We start from the raw sequence: 16,269 nt of genomic DNA, 5'->3' as shown, positions 1-16,269 counted from the left end.
TCAAGCAGATTAAAAAATACCCTCTAAAATCAATAAAAACAGAAAGTAAGCTCCATAGAAATGTGAGCCAAAGACTTTGACAGAGACTTCATAAATGACTAACGAACATAAGAAAAGATGGTCAACTTTGTTAGTCATCAAGGAAATGAAATTAAAGACACTGTAATACCACATACACACCAGGAAAGGCTAAAATGATTAATACTGGCGTTACCAAGCGTTGATACCTATGTAGATCAACTGAAACTCTCATACGTTACTGTGGGAGCATAAGCTGGTTCAACCATTTCACACACTGACATACTTTATGACTCAGCAGTTCTAGTCTTACGTATGTTCCTGAAAGAATTATGTGTGTGTATATATGTCATATATATACACATCATGCATATATACTCACACACTCACAATATATATTGACATATATATGACACACACACATATATATGTCAAATCATAATAACAAGCATATTCAAAGCAACTACTTTTTGTAATAGCCCCAAACTGGACATTTACAACTCAAATGAGCATCTGCAGTAGAATGGATAAAAAAGGTGATAGGCTTATTAAATAGATTTTGTACTGAAATGAGAATGAATCAGCTATAACTATAGACAACATCATGGATAAATTTCACAAATGACTGAGGAGAAAAAAAAACCCAAACACAAAAGAAAATATACTCTATGATTCCATGTTTATAAAGTTAAAAAACATGCAAAACTCATCGATGGTGTTTGAAACGAGCAATGCGAGTACATTTAGGGGATGGGTAGTGATTAGAAGGGGACATGAGGCATTTTTTAGATTCTGCTAATGTTTTATTTCTTTATGTGAGTGTTGATAACACATGTGTTTGGTTTAAAATATCTATCGAGCTAGATATTTTCACTTTTTTGTATGTAGGTTGCATCCTGATAAAATCTGCTGTTAAAATGTGTCCTTACCACATAAAGTTATCATGCACTCCCCTGCTTTACTCCTTTCAGTGGTTTTATTATACTTAATAAAATAGGTAAACCCACTGGCCGGGTCTCTACTGCTTTGCAGAGCTTGGCCCAGCCTGACTCAGAATAATGAAGGCAGTAGAAGAGGTCAGACTCTGGAACACATTGGCTAACTTGGAATTCCAGCTCTCCCATGCATTAACTGTATAGCCAAGTTACTTAACTTCTCTGTATCTCAGTTTACCCTATTGTGAGAGTAACTCTCAGAGTTACTGTGATGACTAAAGTGAGATACTACATGCTTAGAAAATGTCAGTTCATAGTAAATTCTCAATTAATATAACCAGCCTGGTTTCCTTTAATTTTCCTGAACACACCAAGCTCTTTTTTTTTTTTTCTCTCCAAAGATCTTCACAGTCTGTTCCCTCTGCTTGGAATCTTCTCACCCCATATCAGAAAAGCAAATCTTGTGGGAGCATGGTTTCCTCTTGACAAATAGCTCATAGAGGCTAAATAACGTATCCAAGGTCATATGGTTTGAGTGGCAGAATTTAAACTTGAACTCTCATCATTGGTGTTCTAGTCCAGTGCTCTTTCTGTAGTCACATGTTCATTCCTTGAAGGAAAAGACAAGTTCAACTTGTTTTATAAATTTTCTTGTGGATTAAAAAAGCATAGAAAGAATTTTGATGAATTGAACAGCTTTCTTGAATTGACGTGGTCCCTGAATGAGCTTTCTGTTTGGTTTAGGAAACAATATGTAAACCCTCAAAATAAAATTACAAATTTATGTTTCAATGCCACCATAGAAGATGTTTCTTGCAGCATGATTAATTGGCAAGTGACTGATACAGACAAGGTTCAAGTTCAGAGCAATGAGAAATCTTTGTGGGCTGGGCTGCTCAAGGAAGATTCCCTAGGGGGACTGGGACACTGAACTACATAGGATGAGGAGGAGTTGAAAGGGAGCCCCAAGGGAAAACAACTTCAGACAGTTAACTAGCAGGAAGCAAGAAAGCCCAGGGGGGTGTTGTTGGAATAGTGCAGGAACTAGTTTGGCTGGAGCCAAGTATTTACCCCAGAGAGTAGATGGGAGATTGGGTTGGGAAGTAGGAGGAAGCCTAGTTCTTGGAGAAAGGATGGATGATGGAAAAAGAAGTTTAACATTATTGTTGATTTATACATTTTTGTTTTATTTTATTTTTCTATATTTAACCAGCCATACTGAGGTAAAATTGACATGTGAAAAAACAGTACATGCTTAATGCATACGATTTGATGAGTTTGGACATATGCATGCACCTGTGTGATACTATCATTACAACCAAGATACTACACATGTCCATCACCTCCGAAAGTTTCCTGTTGTCCCTATATAGATATGTATGTGTGTGTGTGTGTGTGTGTGTGTGTGTGTGTGTGTTGGGGGTGGGGGATAAGAATACTTAACTACTTTCCTAACAAATTTTTAGTGCACAATACCATGTTGTTAGTACAAGCACTGTGTTGTACAGCAGCTCTCTAGAACTTACTCACTTTGCATACATGAAACTTCATATTCATTGAACAACTCCTCATTTCCCCTCCCCGCCTCCTAGCTCCTGGAAGCCACCATCCTATTCTCTGTTTATATGATTTGACTATTCTGAATACTTTATGTAAGTGGAAAGCCTCCTTGACATTAGTCTTGGCAATGATTTCTAATTTTAATACCAAAAGCAAAGGCAATAAAATCAAAAATAGGTAAGTGGGACTACATCAAACTAAAAAGCTCGACAGCAAAAGAAATAAGAGTGAAAAGAAAATCTATAGGATGGGAGAAAATATTTGCAGACCATTTATCTGGTAAGAAGTTAATATCTAAAATATATTAAAAATTTCTATAACTCAATAGCAAAAGCAAAACAAAACAAGAAAACCCAAATAAACTGATTTTAAAATGGGCAAAGGACTTCAATAGATATTTCTCCAAAGAACACATACAAATAGCTACCACATATTAATATACGAAAACGTGCCCAATATCACTAGTTATGAGGGAAATGCAAATCAAAGCTACAATGAGATATCACCTCATACCTGTTAGAATAGCTATTATTAAAAAAAAAAAAAAAAGCAAAAGGTAACAAGTGTTAACCTGTGGACACTGTTGGTGGAAATGTCAAATGGCATAGCCACTATTGGAAACATTATGGAGGTTCCTCAAAAAATTAAAAATAGAATTCCCATAGGATCCAACATTTTTACTTCTGGGTATGTATACAAAAGAATTGAAATCAGAATCTGGAACAGAAATTTGCATGCCCATGTTCATTGCAGCATCATTCACAATAGTCAAGATAGGAAAACAACCCAAATGTCCATCAACAGATGACAGATAAAGAAAATGTGGTATACAAATAATGGAGTATATTTGCTGTGGTTTCAATAGCAAACTCATATTGCTATATATTCAATACCAAAACTCACAGTGAAACTTAATTCTCAAAGTGGCAATGTTGAGAGATGGGGCCTTGAAGAGATATTGGATGGAGAGGGCATGAATGGATTAATCCATTCATGGATTAATGAGCTATCATGGGGAGAGAACTGGTGACTTTACAATGGGAGAAAAACATGAGCTAGCATGTTATACAGTATGCTCAGCTGCCTCACCATGTGATGCCGTTCCTGCCTCAAGACACCTCAGAGAGTCCCCACCAGCAAGAAGACCCTCCCCAGGGGTGGCCCCTTGACCTTGGACTTTCCAGCCTTCAAAACTATAAGGAATAAGTTCCTTTTCTTTATAAATTACTCAATTTTAGGTATTATAAGCAACAGAAAATGGACTAAGACAATTATTCAGCCTTTTAAAAGAAGGAAATCTTATCATTTGCAACAACACGGATGAAGCCCGAGGGCATTATGCTAAGTGAAATAAGACAGTCTTAGAAGGACAAAAATGCTTCTTTTGTTTTTGATAATTGAAGCTTCAAACAGATCACATTACAAAGTCTGTCCTGATTTGAGTATTGGTAGAAAAGTAGAGGTGAATTGGGCTGAAGTTGCTTTTGCTCGACATTACAACTACACCGGCCACAAAGCAATGCAAAGGTATGCCAAGAACAATAGTAACTCACAGTTGATGACTGTAGGCTATGTTCCAGGTACACAATACTTTACACCTTACTATTATTTTTTAATTATTTTTTCAACCTTATGAGATTAGGTAGTGTAGTAATGAAGAGAGTTGATGTTGAGGCGTGGTTGCTTGGGTTAAATCCTGGCTTCACCACTTACTAATATCCCCAGTTGTTGCATTCTGAATCCAACCACAGCTTTTTTACTAAGACCACATTTCCTATGAGCTTCTACCAACTAATTAGTGAGGGTTGCAGGAATTCTACTGCAGGTGCATTCCTGCAAGAGGCACCACTCCTCTGACGGGTAATGCTGGCTGGAGAGCATGTGTTGCCTGGCCTAATTTTTCTTATAACTGTGCTGCGGTATGGACCTCTTCCTACCTCAGCTGCAGTAATAGGAGACAAACTGGCCCTTGCAGTAATGGGAGAAAAATTGGCCCTTGTACTTTATTTTTTTATTATTATTTTTATTTTTTTTGAGATGGAGTCTCGCTGTCATCCAGGCTGGAGTTCAGTGGTGCGATCCCGGCTCACTGCAACCTTTGACTTCCTGGTTCAAGCAACTCTCCTGTCTCAGCCTCCCAAGTAGCTGGGATTACAGGCACATGCCACCATGCCCAGCTAAGTTTTGTATTTTTAGTAGAGATAGGGTTTCACCATGTTGGCCAGGATAGTCTCAATCTACTGACCTCGTGATCTGCCTGCCTCGGCCTCCCAAAGTGCTGGGATTACAGGCGTGAGTCACTGTGCCCAGCTGCCCTTGTACTTTTAACAATGAAACCTAGGCGAGAGAATTTAAGATCTAAATATTTGTGAGATATACCAAATTCATAATTGGAAAACTCAGTATGGCCAATCCCCAAATTATCTGGAGATTCAATGCAATCCCAAAAAGTCATCATTTATATGGAAATGTGAAGGACCTAAAATAAACCTAGACAAATTTGAAAAATAAAGTTGGAGGACTTATTATACATTATTGTAAGACTTATTTTAAACCTAGAGTAATTAAGACAGCATGATATTGGTACAAGGATAATTAAATACACAAATGGAAAAGAAGAGTGTCCAGAAATAGACCCACACATATATTGTCTCCATAGGCTTATAATATTATTGGCCATATTATCTGCTTTGTGAAATACTAATTGTAGTCTATGTCCATTTTTTATTGTTGTCTATTTTCATATTAATTTGTAAATTTTATTCATACTCATGAAGGTGTCTCAGCATTTCACTGAACAAGAGATTTTTTTTTTTCAATAAATGATGCTGGAACAACTGGCTATCTATAAGTAAAGCAACAAACCTTGATTCCTACCTCACACCATACATGAAGATAATTTGAAATAAATACATCCTAAACCTTCATGTAAGATGTAAAATATAAAGCTTTTAGAATAAAACAAAAGAGAATATGTTCATGACTTTGGGTTTCTTGAACAGAACACAATAAAGCATTAACCAAAAATGAAAAAATACATGTATAATCATTTATATATACACATGATTTAACTTACATGTGTGTATACGTACAGTCATAAATTGCTTAATGGTGGACATCTGTTCTGAGAAATGCATCATTAGGTGATCTTGTCATTGTATAAACTTGGTAGACTGCACTTACACAAACGTAGATGGTAGAGCCTACTCTTCTCCTAGGTTATATGGGGTAGCCTATTGCTCCTGTGCTACAAACTTGTACAGCATGTTACTGTACTGAAACTACAGGCAATTATAACACAGTGATAAGTATTTGCGTATCTAAACACACCTAAAAATGGAAAAGGTACAGCAAAAATATGGTATTATAATCTTATGGGACCACCATCATATATGTGGTCCATTGTTGATCAAAATATTATGTGATATATGTCTGTATACACACACAGCCACACACACAAGCATGCATATATGAAGTGCTCTGCTCAGAGACATAACTAAATGAGAAAAAAAAAAAAAAAAAAAAAAGACAAGCCACAGAGGAACAGAAGATTTATAGTACATATCTCTGACAGGGAAATATTTCAAATATATGAGTAAGACCTACAAATTAATATGAAAATAGACAACAATAAAACATGTACAAAGACTTGAATGAGTACCTCACAGAGCAGGATATGCAAATGGCTAATAATATGATAAAGATGTCAAACACCAATTATTTTTCAGGGAAATACAAGTTAAAACCATTTTAGACAATAGTTTGGCGTTATCTATTAAATCTAAGCACATACCTGTTCTATGACCTAAGACTATTACTACTAGGTATATACCCAAGAAAAATAAATACATGTGTTCATATAAGAAACGTACACAAATGTGCATAGTATTTTGATTTACAATAGAAAAAATGGAAGCAATGGAGATATCTAATAGAATGAAGGAAATTAATTGTGGTATATTTATATGTTGGGAAACTGTATAGTCATTACCAGAAGAACAAACTTCTCCTACCAAGAACCTCATGAAGAATTTCACAGCCATTATCTTTTTTTAGACCGAGTTTTCTTCTGTCACCCAGGCTGGAGTGCAATGCCACAATATTAGTTCACTGTAACCTCCGCCTGCAAGGTTCAAGCGATTCTCCTGCCTCCTCCTGAGTAGCTGGGACTGGGACTACAGGCACTATGCTTGGCTAATTTTTGTATATTTAGTAGAAACAGGGTTTCACCACATTGGCCAGGCTGGCCTCAAACTCCTGACCTCAGATGATCTGCCTGCTTTGGCCTCCCAAAGTGCTGGCATTACAGTCGTGAGCCACCACGCCTGGCCACAGCCATTATCTTGAGTGAGCATGAGGAATGCTTTTGGGCTACAAGGTAGAGGTTACACAGGTGAATTCCCCTTGTGACAATTATTGGGCTAACACTTAGGGCTTGTGCAGCTCTCTATATGATGCATGATTGCCATGGGTTGAGTCAGTCAGAGGCTGACACTGAGATCGAGTTTTGAAGTGAGACCTTTATAAGGAATCACACCTGTGAAAGGAATTGTTAAGAGAAGAATTAGATAGACATAAAGAAGGTGGACAGCAATACAAGCCCAATGCAGCCTCCTCAACGCAGTGGGGCAATGGGTGCAGGCATGGAGATGGGTAATCCTCAGCTGGGGGTACCATATAACCAAATCTCATAGACTGTGTGGCTTATACAGCAGATATTTATTTTCTCACACTTCTAGAGGCTGGACGTCCAAGATCAAGGTACCAGTAGGGTTGATTCCTTCTGAGACCCATCTCCATGGCTTTCAGGGGGCCATCTTTTCCCTGTCCTTCACCCAGTCTTCCCTCTATACCTGTCTATGTGTCCTAAACTCCTCTTTTATCAGGACACCACTTAGATTGCATTAGGGCCCACCCTAACTGCCTCAATCACCTCTTCGAAGGCCCTATCTCCACGTACAGTCATATTTTGAGGTCCTAGGGGTTAGGGCTTCAACATATGAATTTGGGAGGGACATAATTCAGTCCATAAGAGGACCCTTACCATCTCTCTTCCATTCACCTGTTGGGCCTCTGCAATGGCCCATGCTGAGCAAAGTTGGAATACCAAGTCCAGAAACTGGCCAAGGTGTTGTGATTCAGCCTCCTGGTCACATATCCTTACTTTGTTCTGCTGATACAAGCTGGCTGGACCCCTAGTTGGCTGCTGATCTATTTTGCCACTAGGAATGCCATGCTCTGTCAACCATCTCCACAGTTCTCTGAGGGTCCAACCCCATCAAGAGCCACCTCAGTCTTGCCAGTTATTGTGATGATTGTGACCCCCTGGTTTATGGTGGTCAAGGGCTGTCACATAACCCCAGATATGTCAGGGGTTCCATTATCACTGTTGCTATTAGTGAGCCAAGTTCTATAACAGCCTCTGCTTCCATCAGACTTGGCCTGTAGGGGAGAAGAACTATTGGCATTTTTGGAACATGGTGCCCCTACTACTATCACATTCCTTATTGCTTTAGGAAGTGCTATGTCTCCTCTAGGACTGCTCTCGGAGTGTTGTCCTCTGGTGGGTCTTCTGTCTGTACACCATGTGTACATTCCAGCATGTACCTGCTTACTGAACTTTTCACCCTCTCCCTCTACAGTCAGCCACGAGCATCCTGACATTGCAGTGTTGTTCAGTGGGAGTCGTCCTGTTCTCCAGGTGTCTCAGAGCTATCCTTGCTGGAGTATGCTGTGCTTTAACCCTAGTTATGAGCTAGTGACCAGGAAGGGAGGTAGGGGTAGCCCCTGAGGGGTAATGTGTTCCCTTAAGGGCAGAGGTCTCTGCACTTTCCTCCAGCATGGGGTGTGTTGTCTTATAATCGGGAGGGGTGGGCCTTGTCTACAACCTCAGAAGATTCAGGGCAGTCTGAAAAGTCCAAATCTTTAAGAAACCAAAGGGACTGGGGACCAGGGGCCAGGGACCCAGGTTTTCCCAGTTAGCCTTACAAACCCAGCTTGCTGGAGCCTTGCACAGTCTTTGAAGTTCAGCTGCTCTGTTAAGTCTTGAACTTGGCCCTTGGCTTTCTCTACCCTCCTGCTGCAGAAGATGAGTTTCTTTGCCTCCAAATGAGGCTTTCTGGCTTCCACATCTGGCTTTTAGCTGCCCATTTCTGTTTCCAGCTATTTGTTTTGCTGCAGAACATCAGTGGCACCCAGCAACAGTCATTCCATTTGCCTATTCTTATAGCTTCTTTAGAGTCTCAAATGACTGACATATCCCATGAGCTCAGATATTCCCTTCCACCTGAAAACCCTCTCTGGATTTTCTCAATACACTCCCAGTGAAAACTAGTATGTTATTTTACAGAAGCAGATGCCAAGACAGAGTGTGGGGTTCAAGATGTATATCAGGGACTCCCATGTGTGAAAGGAGGTGTAGGAGGCAGGATTGGAAAGGGAAAGGTCACACTGCAATGAACACCCAACAGTGTTCCTTGTCAACCCTTGGAGCTGTTGTTACTGCCTAGCCTTCTCCCCATAATCTCTAATCTTCTTGTGGGTTCCTTTCAAAAAAGGGAGGGAGAGCGAGCTTCGGTTGACATAGCGAGTAGAGCGGGAGAACCGGAGTGTTGCCCATTGAAGTCTCCCATGGTGGGCAGGGATGTCAGGGCCTTTATGCTCTTGCCCCATTCAGTCATTGAGGATGCATTGTCCCCAGAAGGACATGGCCTTAGACAAGGTGGCTCTCTGCAGCTGGGGTGGACCCCAAGGGAGCCGAGAGCTACAGGCTGCCTGCTGATCACACTCCCTGATGCTAAGCAGGAAGTCTTGCCTTGAAGACCTCTGGGGGTGCGTCTCCATGTTGCCACAATGGTTTACTTGAATTAGATATTTTTCTTGCCAAAAAATTACATATCATCTCTCATCACGGTACCTGGAGTCCATATGAGATATGCATGATGTGTGGGTTCTGTGCATTCAGGCTGGAATCTTACTGAGCTCCTCTTAGGCAGAGTTTGCTGGTGATACAGTGAGTGTTTGTAGAAAGAGAGAAAAGTTTTGTCATGAGCTCTCAGAGCTGTGGGGCCCTTTTGAAGCATGTGAGAGGGAAAGTGAGAATGTCTGGAGGCATCGAGAGCAGGCAGAAATCTGTCTGCACTCAGGAAATTCTTTTGTTTCCTCCTCTCTTTCTCTCATTCTTCCCCTTTCTCTCCCTCCCTCTCTTTCTCTTTCCCTGCCTTTTTTGAAAGACACCCACAGGAAGATTAGAGATGATGGGAAGAAGGCTGGGCAGTAACAATAGCTTCAAGGGTTGACAAACCACAGAAAACAAACCTCATTAACTCTGCAGTGCTTCCTGACAGACCACTTGCAGGGCTGCCCAGGGCTGCCCAGGGCCGTGGCTCTGTGGCTGCGCGTGCTGGGACCCAGGAAGATGTCAAAGCTCTTTGGAGAGGGGTGGATTTGAATAATGCCTCATCTAAATGCAGGCATTGGCAGTGCGTGGGATAATTATCCACCACCTGAGCACTCTTCAGCCCCAGGCTTTGGTGTACAGGGCGCCAGGCGACCAGCCAGGGAAGCTTTGGGGCCTGAGCAGCTGGTGTGAGCTTTGGGTCCTCTTGCAGCTAGGCTGGAGCTGCTGTCTGGAATTTGGCTTGCAAATGTTTTTGGAAGCATCAGAGTCAGGGATGGCTGGTGTGACTGCCAATTCTGCCAATCAGACTGGACACATGCAATGACTGCGGGTGGCCCAGATGTGGTGGGCAGAAGGGCTGGAGCTTTGGAACAAAATAATAGTAAAGATGATGATACTGCCCAGCAGCTACTGAGCCTGCCAGGCTGCAAGCCAAGCTTGTGAAACTCCCTTCACAAGAGCTGTGATGTGAGTGTTAACCCTACTTTAAGATGAAAAATGACCAGTTTATTGAATATTTACTACTAAGATGTACTGTGCTAGCCCTTGAGATGGGTTATCCTATTCAATACTCACAGCTCCATGATGCAGCTACTATTATGGTCCCGTTTAAAAAGACTAGGAAATCAAGGCTTAAAGACATTAAATAAATATCTGTAACTTAGGTAGATTTTGAAACAAGGTCCATGTGATTCTGAACAACTGGATGAAGTCATAGGTTGGTGAAGGATGTCATCCTGAAACCTGCCATCCTGTGGAAGACTGCCTGGCTGAGAATGGCAGGGGGACCTCTGCTGTAAAGAGAGGCCTCAAGATAACCAGTTCACCTTTTGTCCTCTCATTTTCTTACTTCTTTAATGGCAGCAGTCCTAGCTGCCCTGACATCACCAAAACTGTTACTATGCAGAGAAGGAAGAAAAATTCCTTTCCATTTTAAGAACAACCACTGATCCTGCTAGATGTTCACAGCAGCACCTAAGCTCCTTGAGGAAAGCAGAGACCAAAGAAGTGTCACCCCAGAGGAGGGACCTGGACCCATAGGGAGACTGCTAGTGTCATAACCTCTACTCTTTGTCAGCTGATGCACAAGGCATCACATATTGGTTTGCCCTTTTAAAAATGGGGGAACTGGCTGAGCATGGTGGCTCACACCTGTGATCCCAGCAGCACTTTGGGAGGCTGAGGCGAGTGGATCACCTGAGGTCAGGAGTTCAAGACCAGCCTGGCCAACATGGTAAAACCCCATTTCTACAAAAATACAAAAATTAGCCAGCCATGATGGTGGGTGCCTGTAATCCCAGCTACTCGGGAGGCTGAGTGGGGATAACTGCTTGAACCCAGAGGGCAGAGATTGCAGTGAGCTGAGATTGCTCTACTGCATTCCAGCCTGGGTGACAGAGTGAGGCTCCATCTCACAAAAAAAAAGCGGGGGACCCAAGGGTTGGGAGTGATGGGTCCAAGGAGTATTTTCATCAAAGGACCCAAGACAATGAAAGCTTCATATGCCAAAGCATATGAGAACATGTAGAGAGATTAGGGTTGTTTATTACTATTTATAAGAAACAGGTAATGACAATAATGATGATGATGAAGATGACAAAGATGTTCATGATGATGATAAGCATGAAGGTGCTGATGATGACAACATCATTAGCTAACACCAACAATGAAGTCGTTGTATGTCAGGAGTATATTATGTAATGGAATTTTCACAACCACTATATAAAATAATCACAAGTATTACTATTTTGACAATTTTCTTGATGGGGAAATTGAAACTCAGAGAGGTTAAGTGATTTGCCCAAGGTAGTCTCAACCTATGTTATTTTCACTAGGGAGAGTAGTGAGAGTGGGAGGGTCCCTTGCTGTACACAAAAGGGCTGTGCCCAGAAGTGGGTAAGCAGGCAGCCTTTTGGAGTCGAGGAGAAGGGCATGGGGTAGAACTGGGATGAGCAGTTATCCCCTCACAAAAGACAATCTCTGGCAGCTGCAGTTGTTCAGGAAGACAGTGGTCCTACAGGAAGCATAGTGATCATCCATCCCCTGTAGAAATGTACCTGAAGAAGGCCCCAGCACTGAGCAGGTAGGAGTTGAGAAAGGGACTCCGGAGGGTGGAGGTTAAAGTCCCTATGCCTCTTGCTCTCTGGAATTCTGTCCTAAGGTTTCAATGTCTTCAATGAAATTTCCTGTACTTTTTGCAGGAAGCAGAACTGGGGTTAATCTTTGCCACGAAAAGGCAACCATTTGCATGTTCTCTCAGGGAAAATGCAACATTTGCAAAGTCAAATCTGATTATGACACACAGACTTTCTTAGGGAAACAGTGATTATCCATCACGATGAAAGGATAAACAGAGCCCAGCATCTGGAATTCTCCAATTGTTTTTCACAGCTGGGCACACAAGTCCCCCTTTGATACCAAGTTTATTGTCTGTATGTATATGTTTTCCAAGTTCTCCCCCAGTGGCCTGACAGAAATAAATAAGAATCATTTTTTTAAAAAACCTGAAATGAAAAAGAGTCTCAGTCTCCCTCTGAATTTTGGCTTAGCAAAGGCTCGTGTCTAACACTGTTGTTACCCCAGGGTCTCCCCAGGGAAACAGATTTACTTCAGAGAAATTTATTGTCTTCTAAAGAAGAGGAACAGAGACCTCAGCTGAGTTGGGACATAGCTGTCAAATCAAGTATGCCATAATTAGATTAGTGGCATCAGATTTCTCATAGTTTCTCCTGCATCCCTGCTAGGACAGTGTTTCAAACCCCATAAATTCCACAGGGAGAAGGGGAAAGAAAAGAAGGGTATTCTTATTCTCTTCTGTGCTATCCTCTAGAGTTTGCACATCTACAGAGAAAGCCTTCGGAGCCCCAGGGACATGTGCTTGGGTACAGGCAGTGACTCTCCCCTCCTGAACTCCTGCCTGCCCTGGCCCCAACTGAAGGATTCTGCTCTTTCAAGCACTGGTGCACTGCACTTGTATAGCCTTTGATCTGTGACAAGCACCCAGATTCTCCAAATTCCTCCTCATCAGTCTCTCAACCCAAAAGTCCTAGTAGGCTCCGGAAGCCAGGGCTGACCTGTTCTGCTTCCTCTTCCTACTTCTCTCCCCATCCTCCTCATCTCCATACATTCTCCTCCCACCTGGGCTCCAGCCCTGCATTCAGGACTTGGCCCATGCCAGTCCTGCTTGGATGACTCTGGCTGGATCCTTTGAAATCCTGGCTTCTGCTCAAATTTCAGGCCTCACTGGTCTCACTTCATGGAAGACATCTTGCCATGGTCACCTAATCCAAAAATGCCTGCCCCATTATTCCCTCCAGTCACATCCACATCTGCTTCCTCCTGGCACAAAGATCCTTTACAGGGACATAGGGATTTGTATATGTTTGATGTCTATTCCCTCCAGGAGCCTCCAGTCAGCACTGGAGGGCAGAAGCCAAGTCTGTCTTGTTCTTTCCTCTTTTTTCAGGGTTTTCACCTCTGATCCGCCAGGTGAGCTTGGGTGTGTAGGCTTTGCCCTTGCTCCCTCTTCCATGGCGTAGGCATTATTATAGAACCTACTTCTCCTGGGGTGGTGGTATGGATTCAACTTGTTGAATGAGAGAGTGAATTGCTTTGTAGCCCATGCAGCCTCAAGGAGAGATGTAAGAAGATGGTTTCATGCCATGTTGCTCTCCTAGGGTGATCACTACTCACATAGCAGGGCTTGAGAAAAATTCTACAACATCACATGATTTAGGCTAAGGAACAGGCTTAATTTGGAAGTAGAGAGACAAACAGCAAGAGTTAGCAAGTATGGAGAAGACAGGTACCCCTCCCTCCTCCTGTCAGCCAGTTAAAATGATGAACTGTAGGGGACAGTAAGCTGAGATGGCCCTGGTGCCTTCCCACACAAGCAAACAAAACTCAACTCAATTGTAAACCTCAACTTAATCAATCAGAAATCACCAACCAACCTGTAACTAGAGACTCTACCCATCAGAACCTGCCAACTAACTTTTAACTAAGGACTTTCTACAGTAACCAGTCACATATTTTCTTTGTCTTGCTTCCATGAACACCTTATAAAAATTCTTCCCTCTAACCCCCTTGATGGGATGCTGAACCATTTGTGGTCTGGTACTACCAGATTCATTTATCACTGAATGCTGAAATAAATGCATTAAAAATGTAAGGTGCCTGAGCTTATCTCCTTTTATTATCACATTTTTAAAATTTCAATAGTTTTTGGGGAAGAGGTGGTTTTTGGTTACATAGATAAGTTCTTTATTGGTAAATTCTGAGAATTTGGTGCACCCGTTTCCTGAGCAGTGTACATTGTACCCAAAGTGTAGTCTTTTATCCCTCAGCCTCCTTCCTGCTTCCACCAGTCCATGATGTCATTCTTAGACCTTTGTGTCCTCATAGCCCTAAGCTTATCTTCTAACAAGACATGGGCCCAGATTTGGTGGGCCACACACTGTGTATCAGGGTGTCAGTGCATCCATAGAGAGACCTGGCCTTGACACTCTAACTTCTGACAGGACAGGAGCAAGAGCTGCTCTATCAGTGAATGGTCAAAAACCTGCTTTGGTGCCAGGGAGTCTGGCTTTGGGTGGCACATGTTTTCAGAGTTGCCTGGGAATACCAGCTGCCGACTGCTGCAGGCCTGAGGGCATGAGAAGCTTGGCAAAACCAATAGTCCTCTGAGAAGCTGAGCCTAGTGCAGTCTCTCCCACCTGGATGAGGGCCTAGGGTCCTAGCTACACCATGGTCCAGGCAACAGAGTAAGCAGCACGTGCTATTATAGTTATGGACAACCCCGTTCCTCACATCACAATGGTTATTGCCCTACTCTTTATTTCCACAAGCTCCGTTTCTCCAATCAATTTAGTAACTTGGGCCTATCACTATCATCACCATCATCATCATTCTCTACCCCTTCTTGAGCACTCTGTGTTGGATGTTAAGGGACATGAGCCATCACTTTATCTTCACAACACTTCTGTGAAGCTCCATTGTCCCTGTTCTCTCCATTGAGCCAACACTGGCCTCTCACCTGTGGGCCCACTTGAGGCCACATGCTTCCAGTGGCCCAACGCCATCAGTAAAGGTCATCCCACTCACCTGCTTACCTGCCTGTCTTATCCTCTGGAAGAGGAGACACCTGAGGTCAGGGATGGTGCCAGCATCTTCCCGATTCCGTATCACCCCTCTGTGGGACCGGCACAGAAAGGAAAGTGCCTTGGACTCCAAGCATGTTGGGATCGCCTTCCTGAAGATGAGAAAGAAGAGAAGGAGAGAGATCTCACAGTGAGAGGGTGACTAAAGGATGGGAAAGATGCCTCAAGAAGCCCCTCCATCTTCCTGGCTGGAGGCCATTGCCCACAGGCCTCTGAATCCTAACCCTGATCCCACCCTCTGCTCTTCAGCCTTCCTAATTTCAGCAGCCCCAGGGCATGGTCCTCAGTGGGAAGTGAGCTTTGATCTCAGAGTCTCAAGGTCCTCTATTCTTATGGATGTGCTGCAGCCTGAGGGACCACACTAGAGAAGTGAGACCCAGGTCAAGGGTGAGTTGGAAGAATCCAAGATCCCCTGCCCTGACCTTCCGTGGAACATCACAAGGTCTCTACAGAGTCCTGGCCTGGACTTAGAATTTCTGTGTCCTCAGCTCATAGTGACTCAGAGCCATTGCCAGCTCTAGGAATATTGGGTCTCCTGGGCGATGGGTCAGTATTCAGCATCCCCACACATCTCCGTGGAGGCAGGGAGGTGCTATGGGAAGGCTCCCAGGTAAGGCACCCAGACATGAGGTCAAACCTGATTCTCCTACTTGGGAGTTGTTGATGTTGGGCAACTCCCTTAACTTCTGGGATCCTCAGTCTTCTCATTTGGAAAATGGATACAGCAAAGCCTTAGCCAGGTCAGGGGTAGCCAGGATAAGTGAGATCACACATATCAAAATCTTTCTGATGCTTTGCATGTATCAGGGGCTCAATAAATCATGATGCATTTTGTGGATTTTCTCTTCGGGCCTTGGCTGTTCCCTCCCTTGTGCCTTTATCATTTGTTCTCTAGATTTTCTTCTTCACCACTCTCTGAATTATCACGAGAGAGGGAATGTACCTTTTCACGTAGCGGAGACTGTATAGATCATTTTCCCAAATTTTCTGTCATTTACTTCGGCAAGAACCATGCGGAATAGAAATTACGGCCTCCCCTTTAAATGCAAGAAAATGGAAATTCAGAGACATTAAGTAACTTTCTCAATGTCCCAAGGCCAGTTAGTGATGAAGTCAGGATTTGAAGCCAGGTCCCATGCTAAAGACTGAGTTCTTTCTACTACAACAGCCCACCTGCTTTAAGAATTGGACAACATTT

General features: G+C 42.7%; 1 long non-coding RNA gene across 2 annotated transcripts in view; it reads right to left on the bottom strand.

The window, feature by feature from the left end:
* LOC135964569 (uncharacterized) overlaps positions 1-15,163 on the bottom strand; it is a 29,981-nt gene extending 14,818 nt beyond the window's left edge. The window contains exon 1 of one of the 2 annotated variants that reach the window (XR_010577057.1): positions 15,024-15,163. This is a non-coding gene — a long non-coding RNA (uncharacterized lncRNA). Of the gene's footprint in view, positions 1-15,015 lie in introns of both variants that reach the window. The other variant, XR_010577056.1, reaches the window with a different exon arrangement.
* Between the last annotated feature and the right edge of the window lie 1,106 nt (positions 15,164-16,269).

The sequence above is a fragment of the Macaca fascicularis genome, chromosome 8 (assembly GCF_037993035.2).
Source record: "Macaca fascicularis isolate 582-1 chromosome 8, T2T-MFA8v1.1".
NCBI lineage: Eukaryota > Metazoa > Chordata > Mammalia > Primates > Cercopithecidae > Macaca > Macaca fascicularis.
This window is presented reverse-complemented; position numbering and strand designations above follow the sequence as displayed.